The sequence below is a fragment of the Phasianus colchicus genome, chromosome 3 (genome assembly GCF_987193195.1).
Source record: "Phasianus colchicus chromosome 3, bPhaCol1.hap1.1, whole genome shotgun sequence".
NCBI lineage: Eukaryota > Metazoa > Chordata > Aves > Galliformes > Phasianidae > Phasianus > Phasianus colchicus.
In genome coordinates, this window is record NC_143438.1 from 55,414,828 (window position 1) to 55,432,442 (window position 17,615).

At 35.2% G+C, this 17,615-nt stretch overlaps 1 long non-coding RNA gene across 2 annotated transcripts in view; it reads left to right on the top strand.

The window, feature by feature from the left end:
• LOC116242229 (uncharacterized) overlaps nucleotides 1–7,719 on the top strand; it is a 42,963-nt gene extending 35,244 nt beyond the window's left edge. The window contains exons 5-6 of one of the 2 annotated variants that reach the window (XR_004169693.2): nucleotides 145–244; nucleotides 7,548–7,719. This is a non-coding gene — a long non-coding RNA (uncharacterized LOC116242229). The remainder of the gene's footprint in view (nucleotides 1–144; nucleotides 245–7,547) is intronic. The other variant, XR_016465589.1, reaches the window with a different exon arrangement.
• Nucleotides 7,720–17,615: the final 9,896 nt, after the last annotated feature.

Sequence of the window (17,615 nt, forward strand, 5' to 3'; positions counted from 1 at the left end):
TTCTGTAACTGTGGTAATTTTTTTTTTATTAAGTGAGTGAATTAGTTATTTACATTTTTATATTTCTATGTATTCAGATAACTGTGTCTAATTTTAATTCTTTTTTTTTTTTTATGCTGTTTATTATAATATAAAAAATACAAGTGCAGACATAAAACACTCAACAGTTACAACAAGGAACAAATAAGTAGATTTCCCAAACTACAGGGGTCAGCATGAGCTGGAATGAGCATGTGTAAACAAGGTATGTAGCACATCAACATTTTCCTGTAGGCTATAGTTTTTATGATATTCATGGGTTTATCATAAGAAAATGTTAAACTGAGCTTTGGATTAATGGCTGTTTTAATTAAATCTTTAAACTTTAGAATTATAGAATCATTTCAAGATCACCAAATACAACCATCCAACCAACACTACAAGTCCACTGCTAAACCATGCCCTTTCATATTTGAATTAACGACTATTGAATCTCACTGAATCTGCTCATCTTTAACATATCCTTCCTGCTCCATTCCACTTTGGGGATCATTATTCTACTTCATCATGAGAACATACTTCAGAAAGGATAGAAGAAGGGGTACAGCAATGATAGGAGAAAGACAAAGAGCCCAATGCCATACAGCACCAAAATCCTATGGACCTCTTATGGACGGACCCAGTGAGGACTTTGGTATACTAGTCCTCATACAGGCTGGAATTGAGAAAGAAGAGGGAAATCAGGACTTGTAACGTGGTTTAGAGCTTGGTCTGAGCTCTGGACTCTGAGCCATAGACCCATGTTTTTCAAAAAAAGCAAAACTACTAGGAATCTAAACTCTCGTATGCTCAGTTTCATAACATCTTCTTAGTATAAAATTACTAAAAGTAGAAAAATGGGTAGAGGTAGAAAGGAAAATTAAAGAGATATAGGATTTGCTAATTTTTGTGCACACTTCTCCCATGAAAACTATGACATTCCATAAAATGATATCCAACATTTACCCTGGATGTGTAGTGCTGATGTAGAAACAAATCATTTTTCTCTTCATATCTAATGGTAAACTTAGTGTCAGAATCAAGAGCAAGCACTTACACGTTGACAGTTCATATAGAACTATGCCATGCCTCAGAGTAAAACAGTTAACTAGTAGTTTGATCCTTATTTATTCTCAAGGATCTACCTTTTAAGAAGGAAAAGCTGTTTTTTGGTTTGCTGACATCAATTGCTCCTAAAACTGATCAGAGAAATCATTAATCCTACTGTCTCTCCAAAAACATCCAACCACAATTTCAGGTACTCAATGGGAACTCGAGTACCACATGATGCTGCTTCAACTCTCAGATGAACAAAAGAGCTGTATGACTGAGCATATGTTATCCCTGGGATTGGTGATGATGCTAATACAAAGTATTACAAGAATACAAGAAATTTTCCTGGTCTAGTTGAATTAAAAAAAAGAGAAGCCAGGAACTTTCTATGATAATTAGAGTTTAAAGATCTCAGAATTAACATTGCATTAACCACATGCTACTTTAGCCTAGGCCTGGGCATTCCCAGGGGGAAATGTCCAGCTCCATCATACCCCTGCTGCTTTCTGTAGTTGCCCCTAAGAACCTCCAGTGTAACCAGTGCAGCTCCTGGTTAGCTCTGGGAGCAACTGAGTCCTCTCCTCTTGCCAAACAAGCAAGAATGTAGGAAGAGATTTTTGTGTCTAATTACCTTTTTCCCGCCACAGGATAGATGGGTTCCAGGTCAACTTAAAGTGCAATCTTGTTTTTAATCTGTACACTCATTCACATGTGGACAAGGTTAGCTAAGTGTCTCCCAGATCCCATCAGCCACTGGTAAGTGCAGGCTGAGGTTCAGAGGAGTCCGAGTTCCTTCTCTAGTAAACACATCTTGTGCCTATGAACTTCTCACTCTTTGTCCTCTGGCTAAGACAACATTTGCTTTGTGATGTTTGTTCTTTTGAGATTCAGGAAATAAAGTATCATTTGCCTTCAGTTTTCTTCCTCAGTTTAACGTGCTTTGAAGGAGAGACACTTCAATTTTCTTTCAACTGCTAATGAAGCAAGGAAGCATTTGTCTTGCTTCTTCAGTCAGTGCTGTAATAATTGAAATAAGAGGGATAGAAAATACAAAAGAAAGCTCTGAAAAGAAAATGAATGTCCTGGCATGTTCCCAGCCCCGTGGCTTTATAAACAAGCCAGTCATGTTAAAAATAAGATGGTTTTGCTCAACATACAATCATTCACGGAGTTAACTGTGAGAACATTTTTGCCAAGAAAAGTTGTATTTTGCTTAATGTTCAATCCATAATAAATTCTAAGGCAATTTCTCTCAATGGAAATTTTAAAAATTGGATGCTATGACATTGAGATTAGAAAAACTTTCTGTAGTACAAAATGTTCTGATCAATGAAATCATCATACTATAAAAACAAATTTTGCAGAGAGGCCAAACCTGGTACAGAAACCAGTTAACCACAGTGACCAAACCAAATACTGAGTGGTAGATTAAATCTGATACAAACCAGACTTTCCCCAGCTGCAGATAGGAAGACATGGAAAAAGAAAAGTGTTTCCAGACCAAAGTAAATTTCAGAGTATATTCAAAAGAGGAAAAAATGACACAAAATTACAGAATTACTCAAGATTTTTAAAAATAAAAGATTGTAGGTATGCTTGTTTTGCTAGCTGAAGAAGCAGATGTAGTCAGAAAAGGAAACCTGAAAAATGGGAAGACCAGAACTTTACACATTCCTCTTATCACTTTTACATAAATGACACTAAAGCAAAATTAAAAGGTTGAGCATGAAATATCTATTACTAATTATCAGTGATTACCAGTATTATAGTTTTAATCCAAAAATTATTTTCTGTAAAGCATTGATTTTCACAGCAAATTTTTACTGAGTTGTTTTAAAATTAAAAATAAGCTTTCATCCAGAGTATCTGCATTAGATTCAGTTTAGCACTATTTTGAATGGTCTGCTAGTTTTAAGTTATCTCAATTTCCACAACATTAATGGAAGTGAGATTATGGGGTCCATAATCACTGAGGTAAAGTGTTTTATATGAAGTAGAGAAAGACAGAGAGAAATGTAAGATTATTTAAAATGTATTCCTAAAGGTGTGATTCTTCTTACATTTTTTGAGTTTTATTAACAACATCAGTTTGCAAATGCAAGAACTTAGAACATCAGATGAAAAACTTAAATTAAAAGGCATTATATAAAGTGGAGCATTTTCAAAATCCAGGAAGACAGATCAACTAGTAGTACCTCAAGAAGACCTCGGCCTATTCCATTATATGTCCAAATGAAATTCAGATCCTTCTAAAATGTTAGCCACCCTTCAAGGGTCATTTAAAATTGCCAGTCTTTAATGAGTGATACCATTCAGTTCTTACCAGCATTTCTGAGAATGCAGGCACACCTTTACCTTTGTATCTCTGCGTAACCTTTCTGTCCTTCAGAGGTAAAACAATTTGGAAGGAAGAAGCGTCCTTTGTTTGTCTATCTACCATTTTGCACTAGGAAAGCAAAAATGCACAAGGTAACCAACAAAACCTTATGCTTCTTCCATGAATTTTCTAATGAGTAGATATATAGAAGTGGGGAAATTACTTCTGTAGATTTCACCATTCCATTCTTTTCTTTTAAAATGTGCCAGACAGGAAGTTTTCTATCATCTCAGACAACTATAATATGTTTTCTGTTGCCACTTACTTAGAAAATAACTACACATGCTAGCTCCCTATGTTAGTAAATTTTTGTTTTGGTTTCCATTTGGACACACTAAAAATGTTTACACTTCAAAACTACAGGTTATCATATGCAATACCAATAACACTTCCGCTATGAAATAAATTGGAAATAACTTGCAGACACGTCAGTGTGATTACAGAATAAAATACTCATTTGTTTTGAGTCACAAGCAGCTATCGCTAAAAGGTCATTATGATTTTATTTTGCTCAGTATTCTCCAGGTATTAAAGTCTATAATAATATTATACTTCATTTGTGCTTATTATAATTTCTGTTCATGTATTTGACAGCTCATTTAGAATTTAATCAGCCTTTAGCTTTTCACACACACACACACACACACACACACACACACACACAAAGCATTGGATAATTTCCAAGCAAGGTCAAGATACACTGTATTCTTGAACTGCCTCTATAATTTTGTTGTCAACCAGATTACTGACAGGGATACTTAGACTCTTCTCATGTCAAAAAATCAAAAAAAGGAAAAAAGAAAATATTATTTTCATATCTTTACCTGTGAATCTTGCCTCCAGTTCATAAGTCTCTTCTTGAAATAAGTATTTCAACTAAATGAAAGCATTAAACTCAAAAGGCTGTCTGAAAATAAGCACATTACTTTCTAGAAATCATGCAGATAGTTTACATTGTGCTCAACAAATACAAAATAAAATAAAATAAAATAAAATAAAATAAAATAAAATAAAATAAAATAAAATAAAATAAAATAAAAGATCTCTGTTCCAAAGTGATAAAGGTCTAAAATCTATTGAACATCATGGAGAAAAAAAATGCCAATGAAGTGGTAGACAGTAGAACAAGCTTCTATCATCAAAAAAGAATGCAAAACAAAGTAAATTGTGTAATATATTAAAAGCATCTGAATTTTACACTGCATCTTGAATCTTACAGGCTAAAAATATTTTCGTGTTATATTTTAGTACTTATTGTGAAAATAAGAGGAGGGAAAGGCAAAGTGATCTACAAAAACAATACATTATAGAAGGAGATAGGAGACAGTGAACAGACTGAGTTAAAATAATGTAACACTTGATGGTAGATACAGAAAAAAATACATTTTTTTTTTAATAATTCTCAAATTTAAAAAAATAATAATGAATTGACTGTCAGGTTATAGAGACTTGAAAGACTTGAAATGAACCCTCATTAAGCAGAGCTCTGAGCAACGAAAGTAACATAAAAGCAACTTATAAATGTCAAGGTGCTGAAAGACATGCATTGCTTCTGAAGATGAGAACAAAAATGCCAGTAACACAATAACAAACCTAATGCCAAGAAACGTATCAAACTTTATTACAAAAGTTGTAAATTACACTGCACCAAGCAGCAACAGAACGCAGAACAGCAAGGCTTGGCCAGCCTGCCAGGCTGTGTAATACACCACAAAGCCACAGAAATAACTGCTGGAAGCCAGGAACTGATAACAACATTATAATGTGGTTGATGGTCAGCTTAGTTCCAGACTATAACAAAGGCAAGAGACAAGAAAAAGCATCAGCAGTCATTCCTCTGCTCATTCAGAAGGAACAAATAATGACACTGTGTGATGCTTCAATAAATGCTAATTACCAGCGAAATATAAATATTTTGAAAATTTGCATCAAATATTAATTTTTATAACTGATTGGAATGATTTACAAGGAAAGGTGAACCGCTATTGCAGCTGAGTACAATTATAAGCACTTTGTATTTGTACGTTATTATAGCTAACATACTCTTCTATGTAAGAGCCTAGCAATTCAGACAAGAAATATTTTGTTCTGAAACACCTCCAGGTGTGTAAGAGCATGATTTTCCCTTTACGTTAGTATATATGCAGTCACACACAGCAGAGATTGAAGACTGAAGGGCTGAGTCAGGCCACATTCTACTTTAGGTAATGGTAATTAGTGTATCTTGATTTCTATTATGTATTGATTTGTATTATGTATTTATGTATTCCAGTTATTATCACAGGTGTCGTAGCATAAGCCAGTGTAGTTTATGAGTATGTTAGAATAATGTTGAATTAACCAAAAAATTCATAGCTTCATCTGCATTTGTTATCATTATTAGAAACAATGCATGAGAATTTTTATAGGATCCTTGCTGAAAAGGTCTTATGTACAGTGCAGGATCTGTATGGAAAACAAATATCTTCAAGACATGTCCTATGAAATTAATGCTAATTCGGGCTCTCATAATTTTCTACATTTGTCTTCCTAATTTGTTCCATGTTTTTCAAAGTCCTGGAAGATTCACTGGAAAAAATGAGAAACCCCAAAATGTATCAGTTCACTGACACAGCTGAAATATGGGGAATAGCATTTAACTGAGGTAGCCTGTGACAGCATACCTTTGAAAGCATCCCCCTTCATTAGCAGAGCGCCTGTAAAGCAATTTAAAAAATTGCAGTATCAGCACATTTAATAATACCCTGCAAGCCATCACAAGCTAAAATTCTCAAATCTGCAAAAAAAAGACATGGGATATATCAACACTAAGTTATATAAGTGTCGAACAGGCACTCCCCCTTTATGGATGTTCTGTGAGTTGCACCTGAGCTGGCAGGTTGCTAGCTCTGCCCAGACTGGGATAAAAAGGAAATCATCTCTCAAGTCTTAAAGGAAATAAACAAATAAATAGACAGATAATGGCACTTCTGTTGCTAATATCTGCTTTCCTGTTCAAGGTACAAGGAGTAAAGTTGATAGCTGAAGTGTGTGTCTGGCTTTGAAATAGCAGAAGTAGCCCAGGCCACCTGACACCAATCCAAGCCTCTCCATCCTCAGGGTACTTAAACAATAGCAGCTGAGCAGAGAATGGGCAGAAACGTGGAAAATTCATGAAAGCAACAAACCAGAAGAGACTTAGAACACAGTAAATTATTAGTTGTAAATTAATTTTATCTGGTGGTCAATGCAATCTGTTTTTAGATCAAGTGAAAAGTGATTCTATTTTCTGCCAATCAGTTATTCTAAGTGTTTGATGAATTAGGCAAATAATATATTTTCTCTTCATGTAGTTTTGTCTTTTTGACTTCTCATTACATGTAGGGTGTGACCTGGACAGAACTGCAGCTCCCCCAGAGGCAGATTGACTTTTGGTAGAAGCGGTCTCACTTTGTCCATAGCTACTTCTGTTGTCATAGAAATGTTAATCAGAAACCTGTGCCAAATGGTTATACATGCTTTGTAATATGATTCCAAATGGCAAAGTCAAATCTGTATTAATCAAAAAGTTGTTCACAATTCAAAGAAATGTTTTGCAATGGTATCTTTTCAATATAGCAATAAGCTGTTGTACTAATGAAAAAAAGTGAAAAATACTGGGCCAGAAGAAATCTTACACGCATATGTATGTAAATATGCACATATTTTATGCATGCATTATGAGGAAATTATTTAAGTCTCAGAAATGATCAAGTCACTCAGATAAAAACCTTCACTTGAGGTTGACAACATCATTTTTCCCTGTATGTATAAATTATAAATTGAAGTGAATATATTTTCTTTCAGCCCTGATTGAAAATAACAATAAAGAGAAGAATATCTGTATTTTTCTGAAGTCCTTTGTTCATCCTGACAGGAGAGAGTTAGTGGAACAATTTTTAAGATTTTCCTCCTTTAACTGCGAGGTGCTCAGAATAAGCCTCAAAAAAAATTTATTAGAGGATTGAGGGAGTGAGAAGCTCCATAACATTTTGTCCTAATTTGAAATATAGGACTTTTAAAAATATAACTATTTCACACATATTAAAAACACTGCTGAATCTTTACTACTACATTACAGATACTGTCTGCCTCATGGAGCTCCCCCCGTCATTTAATGTAGGAGTCTGAGACTTTTAAAGAGGCTAGAGGAAGGAGGAGAGAAAGTATGTCTGCATGGGAAAGGAGCTGGAATAGGACTCTAGGAAGCTGATTTCTACTCTTGTCACCCAAACAGGCTTCTGATTGTTTTTTGTTTTTTTTTTTAATGTGTAATTGAGATTTAAAAAAGTATTTAAATGAATCTACATGGACAGACTTGGCTGCACTTCATTTGCTTTTCGGCATGATAACTTATTAGATTTGGCCCTTTACCAAACATGAGGAGTATACAGATTGCATATATGACATTAACAGTCAAACCTGAGCACTTTTTAGGGTTCATAAACTACATATAATTATGCAATAAGCATATGCATCAGAGAACATTTCCACATGCTTTCAGTATTTTCCTGAGTAAAGCACAGGAAGAATAATAAATCAAAGGACCATATCTGCAGATACCACCTGAAGTGTGACTTCTTGTATTTGCAGAAAATGCTTCAGGATATGAAACTGATTTTATCAGATAACTAGCCTTTGCAGCACAAGACTGGAAAAACAAAGCTTGCTGACAATAAAATCAGAAAAGTAGGCCAAATGACCCAGAAATCCCTGCTGTGTGGATTTTTAATTTGCTAGTTTAAGAGATGGGATCTTCTTGACAAGATGGTGCAGTCCTACACATTTGTACAAGAGCCTGGGAATAGAAATACTCCTGCAGCAGATAGATAGCAGTTATTTTCCTTTGATAGAAATTTTTATCTTTTAAACACACTGGAAAGAAATCCCCAAAGTCAAATAAACAAAAAGCTATTTACCATTTAGACATATCAGTGTTTACCTGTAGCATCACATTCTTTAGTTTGTTTCCCATTTTGCAGAGCACTACTGCATAGCAGCAGCACAGACTGCCACCACAGTTTTTCTGCATTCAGAAACATCACATTTAATTCTTATTACAAACATTTCCATCTTATTGAAAGTTGCCTACTACAAGAGGGAAACAAGGCCTATTCCAGATCAAAATGAAAGAAAGAAAACTGATTTATCTTCTTAAGAGTGTCTTATTATCTTGAAAGTATAATTAGACATAGCCCTGTATAGGATATTCTCTTCCTTAAGACACAGCCTTAAGATTGCCATGTGAAACAGCACAACTTTACATGTAATAAATAGCTATATTCTGGAGTTTAGTTACCAACAGACATCTGAGATCTGAAATGCTGAGTACATTCCTGTTATTCTGTGAAACAAGTACACTCATAATTCTCTCAATATTTACAATTTACACTTTCTATAAACCTGTCTGACTGTACTTCTGAGCTTGTATGAAATGCATTTGCAATCAGATTTGATGAATGAATGTAGGCCAAAATGCCTACATTTTTGTAAAAATCAACTATCATGCCTTTATCTGCATTAGTTCTGTAGATACTCTGTGGATTATGAGCAGAACATGTTAAGCATTTGCTCACATGAGGACACAGCTGTTCCCATTATCCCCCACAGTATATATCATTTTTTGATAATCACTACACAAAGCAGGCTGGAAATATAAAATATGCCACTCCAGTAATCTTTATAATCTATTTCCATCTCAAGAAAATACATTTGTAATCTGCAACTTTCTTCCTTCACTACGAAAGGTGACACATAAAAGAAAGATAATTTATTTTTGCAAGCTGCAACAGTATGTCAAATAAAAGATATTACCTCCCTTATTTAGCTCTGTTTTAGCTTAGGTCTATCTTGATCAGGACATCCTATTTTACAAGTACAGCCAGATTGTAAAAATAACTGTTATTTTATATAAGAACAGATATACAAATAGCTGATATTTACTTTTATTCTATAATGATACCTTGAAAATTAGAGTTGGTTCTGGTGAAAGAAACAAAAGAAAAATATTCTGCTTAGGAGTTAAAGAAAAAAAAAAGCCCAGACACTGGGCTACATTGAGAACATATTTGGTTCTCACAGCATCAGCATTACCTAAAGTTAAGGTAAGCTGGCCTGCTCCCCAGTATTTTGACAATAGTAATTTATTAACAAAAAAAAAAAAGTCAACTGGATATTTGTTTCACTTTTTAGAAGAAAAAGATTTTTTAAGGAGTCATGCTTCATCCTAAGCATCAGCCCTATATACAGTCACACAAGCTGAAATTATTGCTTTTAAAAACTTTTGAAACTCTTTGCTGTGATAGAAGTGCTTAGACAATAGTTAATACTTCACACAAGTCTTTTCCACAGTTTCCTAAGAGCATGGACTGTCTCCACATATGTGAACTCCCCGCAAGGGCTGTGACACAGATTTGTCCCCTAGGTTCTTACAGAATGCATATCAGTTCTAGCACACTTTTCACTGAGATTTGACTACTTCTTGTGTCACCAAAATACCAAACACTAACCAAAAAGAAAGTGTTTCTATAGGGTTAGTGACAGAAACAGCTTAGCTGTATGGCTCCTAGATGAGCAGTTGATGACAAAGGCTGCTTGCTGAAACACATCAGTGGTTCATGATCAAAACTGGTTAGGAGAAGATGCATTTCAAGTTGTGGATCATTCCATTTTTTCTTATTGGTGTACAAACATAGGTTCAGAGATTATAAAGCAAATTTCAAGTATAGATAAAATCAGAAATCATTTTTTAGGATGAAAAGGCAAGCAAAAAAGCCATCTCTATCTTAGCTGCTCTTATATCACTTAATTTGTGTCGTGCCTTAGATCTCCACTTTTAAAACTTATTTGATGATTTATATTCCTATTAAAATATTTTGGTGTTAGAAATATCTGTTTCCTTCTTAAAAACAAATCAAACAACACTGGAGGGGGCAGATGGAGGGTGGACAAAGAAACAAAACCAACCACCCAAAAAAACCCAACAGGTAAATAGACCAATATATTCAATGTCTCATGCAAAAGACTGAAGAGGAAATCTAAGAGCTTACAGATGCAAACTGAGTCCAATATTTAAAGGTCATTCAGATGTTAATCAGGAAACATTAGAAACAGCCTTAACAGCAAAGTATAAATCTCCTGCCAAACATGATTTGAAAATCCTCAGCTCTACATTTCAAGTTTTCAAAAAAGCTCACAAAAAATCCTTCCATAGTTCTGAATGAATGGTAGAGAGGACTAAAATCTTAGCAGTCCTATGTTAAGAAGACTGCTAAAAGAGCAGTCCTTAGATGACTATAATCTTAGCAGAATATTGGATCTTGGAGTTAACAACAGCAAGAAAATACATATATAATATTGCATAAATTGCTTTGAGCTTTTCCATATCATCACCATATGGTAAGTAGGAGTTCCCAGCTCCCACACGCAGGGATTTTGAGATTCTCTGAAGAGCACCACAAGAAAAGATAAAAACCAAAGTTGTTTCAACATGAACTCCTGTTATAGGATAATTCAGTCTTCTTGCTCTTTTCTTTCCTTAACAACTTTTTTTTTTTTTTTTTTTTTTTTTGCATGTTCACCAATCACTCTTTTGAAAGAGAAATTGAAAGCATGGAGAGGAGAAATGTAACTGCTAAGTGGTAGAAGATCTGAAGAACGTCAGATGGTCTTTGTTATCAGAAATGTGTGCACTGAAGTGCTGAGATGGCACACTGTAATGGTAGTTGACAGTGGTAGCTGTAGCTAGCATGTAGATTCAAGTATTATTACATAATCACTGAATCACTTCAGTTGGAAGAGATCATCTAGTCCAACTGCTCTGCAATGAACAGGGACACTTTCAGCTAGATCTGGTTGCTCAGTGCCCTGCCCAGCCTGACCCTGAATGTCTCCAAGAATGGGGCACCACCCCTCTGGGCAACCTGTTCCAAAGCCTCCCCACTCTTATTGGGCACAGGCACACTGCTGGTTCATGTCCAGCTTCTCATCCACCAGTAACCCCCCTCTGTCCCTAGGTCCTTTTTGGCAGGACTGTGCTCTATCCTTTTAACTCTCACCTTGTGTGGTAGTGGGTGTTGCCACAATCCAGGTGCAAGACCTTGCATTTGGATTTGTTGAAACTCACAAGGCTTACCTGGGCCCACTGCACAAGCTTGTCTAGATCTCTCCGGATGGCATTCCGTCCCTCAGGCACATTGACCACACCTCACAGCTTGGTGTCATTCACAAACTTGCTGAGGGTGCACTCAATCCCACTGTCTATAAACTGATGAAGACATTAAAGGGCATCAGACCCAGTACTGACTCCTGAGGAATCCACTTGTCACTGATCTCCATCCAGAGACTGAGCCACTGAGCACCATCATCAATGGGCTGACATACAGTGCAACAGAATAATACATTTTTCTTCAATGAGCCTATTTAATAAGAAATTCTGGCAAAATGTGTGTCCTGGTTTTTACCAGTATTCCATATCATGGTATCATGTGGCAAGCTGGTTAGTGCCGAAACACAGTGCTGGGGAACTGCACTTTCCTGGGTCAGATCCTAGCAGTCTTAACTATTTGCGCATCCTGGGTCCTGGCAGCATCAGCTGTTCTTATGTGAATTTGGTTTCTCTGAGAGGAAGATACAACCTACAGTTCCCAGAAGTCTCCAATATTCCCCATGCAATGTCCAATTCCAGGTAAAAGATGTAGAATAACGCAACGATGGGAGAGAAGGCTCTCTTCTGTTTCCAGCAGCTCAGTGAGCAACATAGTCAGAACTCCTCTCTCACTTTCATTTGTTTGACTTATTACATGTAACTCTTTTCTTTCTCGTACCATATCATCTTACATTCTTTTATTGTTTGTAGTAAATTAGTTATCTCTCCTTATCTTGTTCATGTCCTTCATACTTCTTCCTCCCTGGGAAAGGGAAAAAAAGGGGGAGGAAGCCCTGTCACCTGTGATAGAATAAACTAAACTGTGACAATGTGGAAAGTAGTACATATGAGAAATGTACAGATTTTTTTATTCATATTGCATTTATAAAAAAAATCTGTACAATAGAAGACTTGCAAAAACTAATTTGTGTGCAATTCAAAAGAGAGATTTTCATGGAACGTTTCTAAAAAGTAGTTGATTTGTAGAGTGCTATGAACCAAAAGCTTCCAAAGAGATCAATAATGACTTCTGGTACATTCTATCTCAAGTAATTAAACTTTGAATGACTTCTTTGAGAATATTATGTGGTGCTTTATTCTGTTTTCTAGTTGTTTCCTGACTATAACAATTTCCACAGAAGTTACTCTATGGTATTTGTTTCTTTGCATCAGCCATGTTGAGAAATTAGTTTTCAGCCTAAGGTTTATTAATAATTAATATTTCCCTGTAATTATCTATAAATCAGAACCTATAAACTCAGAAACTGTTTTTACTGTCACTCAACTGCATGAAAGACTTTTGTTCTGGAGAACAATAGTTGTCAAATTTCTAATGGAAAATAGAAAAAACAAAAACAACAACCAAATTGTTTTCTACATAACAAAACCAATATTTGAACTTATATTTGAAATTCTTTCCAAAATAGAAACATTTTAAACAAAGCTAGTAATTACCAATAAGCAGGAATAATAAGCAATCTAACAAATAACAGTAAACTAATTCTGCAGATTTTTGTAAATATACTTCAATTTCTATTGCTTTGTTTCCTGTGAAATTGGAATTTTACATGTTCTTGTTATCTTGCAATATAGAATAAAACTATATTATATAACAAATTACTACTAGGTTACACCTGCTCCAGTGTCTGCTAAGTTATTTAAGCAGGCCTTCTGAGTTCAGGTGTACATTTCAGAAAGACAGAAATACTCGTTTGCCCTACCATTGTGGACAGTATCTTACTGTAGTTAAGATTAAAATGCTACACTTTGTTCTTAATATGTCTGTATTAGTTATTCTATATGATCTGTCATATACTTCCATAAAAAACAATATTTTGATGCACACAAGCCAGTTCAATGGTGCACAGATACTACATGCAGCACAGAGAACACCAGGCCTCTCCTTTTGGTCCTACAAAAGTGGAGAAATTTGATATAGAATATCCTAGAATATAAGCGGTCTTATCTGCTTGGCATGCTATTCTCAGCTTCCTTCTTGTGGTTTAACCAGGCAGCAGCTCAGCACCACATGGCCACTTGCTCACTTTACCCAAATAGGATGAAGAAGAGAACCAGAAAAGCTTGAAGTGTGAGAACTCATGGATTGAGACAAAGATCGTTTACTAGGCAGTACAAAAGCTATGCATGCAAGCAAAGCAAAACAATGAATTCATTCACTACTTCCATCAGCTGGCAGATGTTCAGCCACTTCCAGGGAAGCAAGGCCCATCATACCTAAGAGTTACTTGGGAAGACAAATATCATCAATTCCAACATTTCATCCCTTCCTCTTTCCTTGTCCCAGCTTTTATTGCTGAGTGCATTGCCATTTGGTATTGGATATCTCTTTGGTCAGTTTGGGTCAGCTGTCCTGGTTAAATCTCCTCCTAACTCCTTGTACACAGTACAGCTGCAAGAATTTCAGAAGAGAACACACTCTCAGATTCCATGCAGAAAACAGGCAGGTTTTCTACTAGAGCTGAAAGAAGCTACGCACTTGGCAACTAATAGATTATAACATATCAACACCTAGGCAGATTTTTCTATTATTAAATAATACTTCCTAAAAATTGAAATGTTTTTACACAGTTAATCACAGATTTATTGAAATATGTCTCATATGTGCAAAACTGCTACAATATTTCTTCGTGTAGAAACACAGATTATTATATATAATAGCATACATGATCTGTGAAAGGCCAAGTTCAAGGCATTATTTGATACTAGCTAGAATCCACCATTTTCTTTCAGGAAGGAAAAAACACCAAAACAGATAGCTTTTATCCAGTTCTCTGGGTTTATTTCCTATTCCCTTCTTATTCTCAGACTCCAGAAATAATGAACTGGTTATTTCTACTGACATTGTTCTGGAAGATTGATCTTTTCAGTCACAGACATTTTGCAAACATAATACCAGCTTGCATTTATATAGCTCATTTCATCTCAAAGAATCCCAAAATCTTTTACAAATTTAATGTAGTGGAATATATACTCGTCTCACGCTGAACGCAGCCATCTCCAGGATTGAGTGCACTATGTGACCAATATCAGAATTTAAGGCAGAAGGTAATAAATATACTGTGCCATCTTGAGAATTCAAGACAAATTTTAACATGGCTGCATCAGCAAAATAATACACTACCTCTCTTTCTTTTCTAATTAATGAAAGTTGAAGATACTTCACAGCATCTTGAACTCTATCAAACACCAACATTAAAACTACAAACATATCCACGCTGGAGAGACCAAGAGCACTGAGACAAACTAATGTTTCATTATATTTAAATACATATTTGTCACCAGAGACTTTCTTCACATATTTGTCAGTTCCTCTTTTCAGTTCTTGTTTCTGACTCCATCAAGAAAGATATTTCAACCTTATTTTAAACAAACATTTTTTACAAAGTGAAAACTTAAAATTCACTTAGTACGAAGCCCACACCAAGTGGAAGGTACTATTTGTCATCTTATTTGATCTCTTCCCTCTTTTTAAAATAAATAAATAAAAATAGTGAGTTCAGAGGCTAATTCATTTCTTGACAGCCCTTAAGATTCTAGACATCTCAGTTATAAGTCTCCTCTGTGTACCTCTTATTTGAGCAGAAAAATCATATTCTCATTTTTCATTTACCTGTTATCATTCCATAATTTGAGCCATGGCTGCTTCCTTTTTCTACTGTCTCCTCCAGTTCTATCCATTGCTTTTAGATGGGAAGAACTCAAATTACATTCACAAAGGACACAGGGGTTTATGAAAATATTTTTTTTTTCATTTTCATCTCTGCCCCTTTTTTGGCACATTTTGAAGGAATGTGAACTGTGATAAACCTAATCCAGGTTTTGAAAAGCCAGTTTTGTTCACTATGGCACTGCCTATCTCAGGTCAGGCAGCTGTCAAGACATGCAGATGCCCACTCTGCGGAACAGAAGATGTGTAGAAGGAACAACGCTGGACAACATGGGATGGTAATCCCTGACACTGTGAGTCCTGAAGACTGTCAAGAGATCAAGGATTGGAAATCAAACCTAAGAAAGACTTATGAGTTTCTAATCATACTATCAAGTTCTTGTTATGTATACATAAGGCCTTTCATCTGTTTTTTCATTGTTGTTGTTGGTTGTTTTTTTAACCATTACCACAATTCTCACAGATATTTAATCACTTTTAGTAAGAGTATTTATCATTTGTCATTTGCCAGAATGAAGCAATGACAGAGTACCTCAAGGCATGTTTTCACCAAAGCAGTGAAAACAGGTACCATCATTTGTCTGGTGATATATTATTTCTCTATACACTTAAAATCGGTCACACTACCTCACTTCTTATCAGAAACCTGCCTCTATTTTTTCCTTCATCCTTACTGTGTTTTATACTTAGATACATTTTTGTGTTTACTTCTGAAAACCCAGATATTTAAATATACATTTTTGAAGTAACATCATAGCAGCTGAATTGCCAAGTCAAAACATTTATAAGAAAAGTTGCATTATTTATCTATTTCTATCTATTTCTATATATACTGCAAACAAAGAAAAAGGAATATGAGTATTCCAATATTATGCATGTGTTTTATGAGGGCAAAGAGAATAACTACCATAGTTTATATATCTATTTTGGGGAACTAAAATAATGATTGGTTCAGAAACTGTAGCTACCAATGGAAAATAGCAGACTTAGAGAGTCTGAATCCGTCAGTTTGTTAAGGGTGCCTGATGGAATTTCTCATATCCTGTTAAACAGCAGATCTGCCGAAGAGAATGAACAAGAAACTGAATCATTCTTATCTTCTTGTCATAGAGAGGCGTTGGGGAAAGGAGGGAGACAGTTGTTTTTGTTTTAGTGTGTAGGGTGCTTGTACTTCATGTCTCTTAAAATGGAGGACACGGTAATGGTGATAAGAATAGAAGAAAGAGAAACAGCTGCACCTAATAGAAATTTCACATTCTGGTAATTCAATCCGTAGTGGTGTCTGCCAGAAATTTCTTTTCTTCATTCCATAAAATCTCTGTCTTTCACAGGTGCTCAAATACAGCTACACATATACAGCTTCTGTGACACCATCTGCACAAGTAAGTGACTTTGAAATGTAATTTTTCAGGAACATCATAGCTAAACTACAATAGGATAATTCTTATCGGGAAAATATTAAGAACACAACACACAGCCTCATTGTACATCTATCAGATAGGGCCACCACACAGAGCACCTGCTGCTTATCACAGCAAATGAATTCATCCCAACCTCTGAAGATGGCTGCATACAAATTAGAGCAGCAAACTGAGAGACTGAAATAGTTTACAAAGTGTTTTTAATAGAAACTACGATTAAAACTAATCACAGCAACAAAATAAAGAGGAAGATAAACAAAATCAATAGGATTTGTAGATTCTGTTTGCCTAGACTACTTTTAAAGAGTATTATTCATTACTTTATCCCCTAACTACCATTTAGAAAAAGATTGACACTATTATATTGACACTATAAACTATTTTAGACTAAAAAAGTAACTCTTATATTTGCTTACATGACTTGCTATGTCATGAACAAAGCTGGAATAAAGCTCTCCTTTCCACAATTTCATCTAGTATGTAGAGTTTGAAGGAGAAAATCATTTATCCAAATCTTAAAATACTTACGAGATCTGTAACAGGATTGAACTGATGTTTTAAATTGTCCTTTAATTTGCTCCACAAAATATTAGCGGTATACAGAGCTGGAGAAAAACCTAAGATTAATCATTAATGCAGGAATGACCCACCTTATTAATGGAAGGTATCTTTCACTTTGATGGTCTTCTGTAATTTTCACATGGGTAGACTTTCTATTCCTGTTTTACTGATGCTGGGTAAAGGGCTAAATCTCAATAGATGTTTCTTAAGCACCAGCAGAGTGAATTCTAACAACTCATAAAAACAACCTAACTCTCAATCATTAGATGCAGTATGGAAATTCCCTTTTGAAAGGAAAAGAGAAAAATAGAGCGCAAAAAAACCTTTATTATT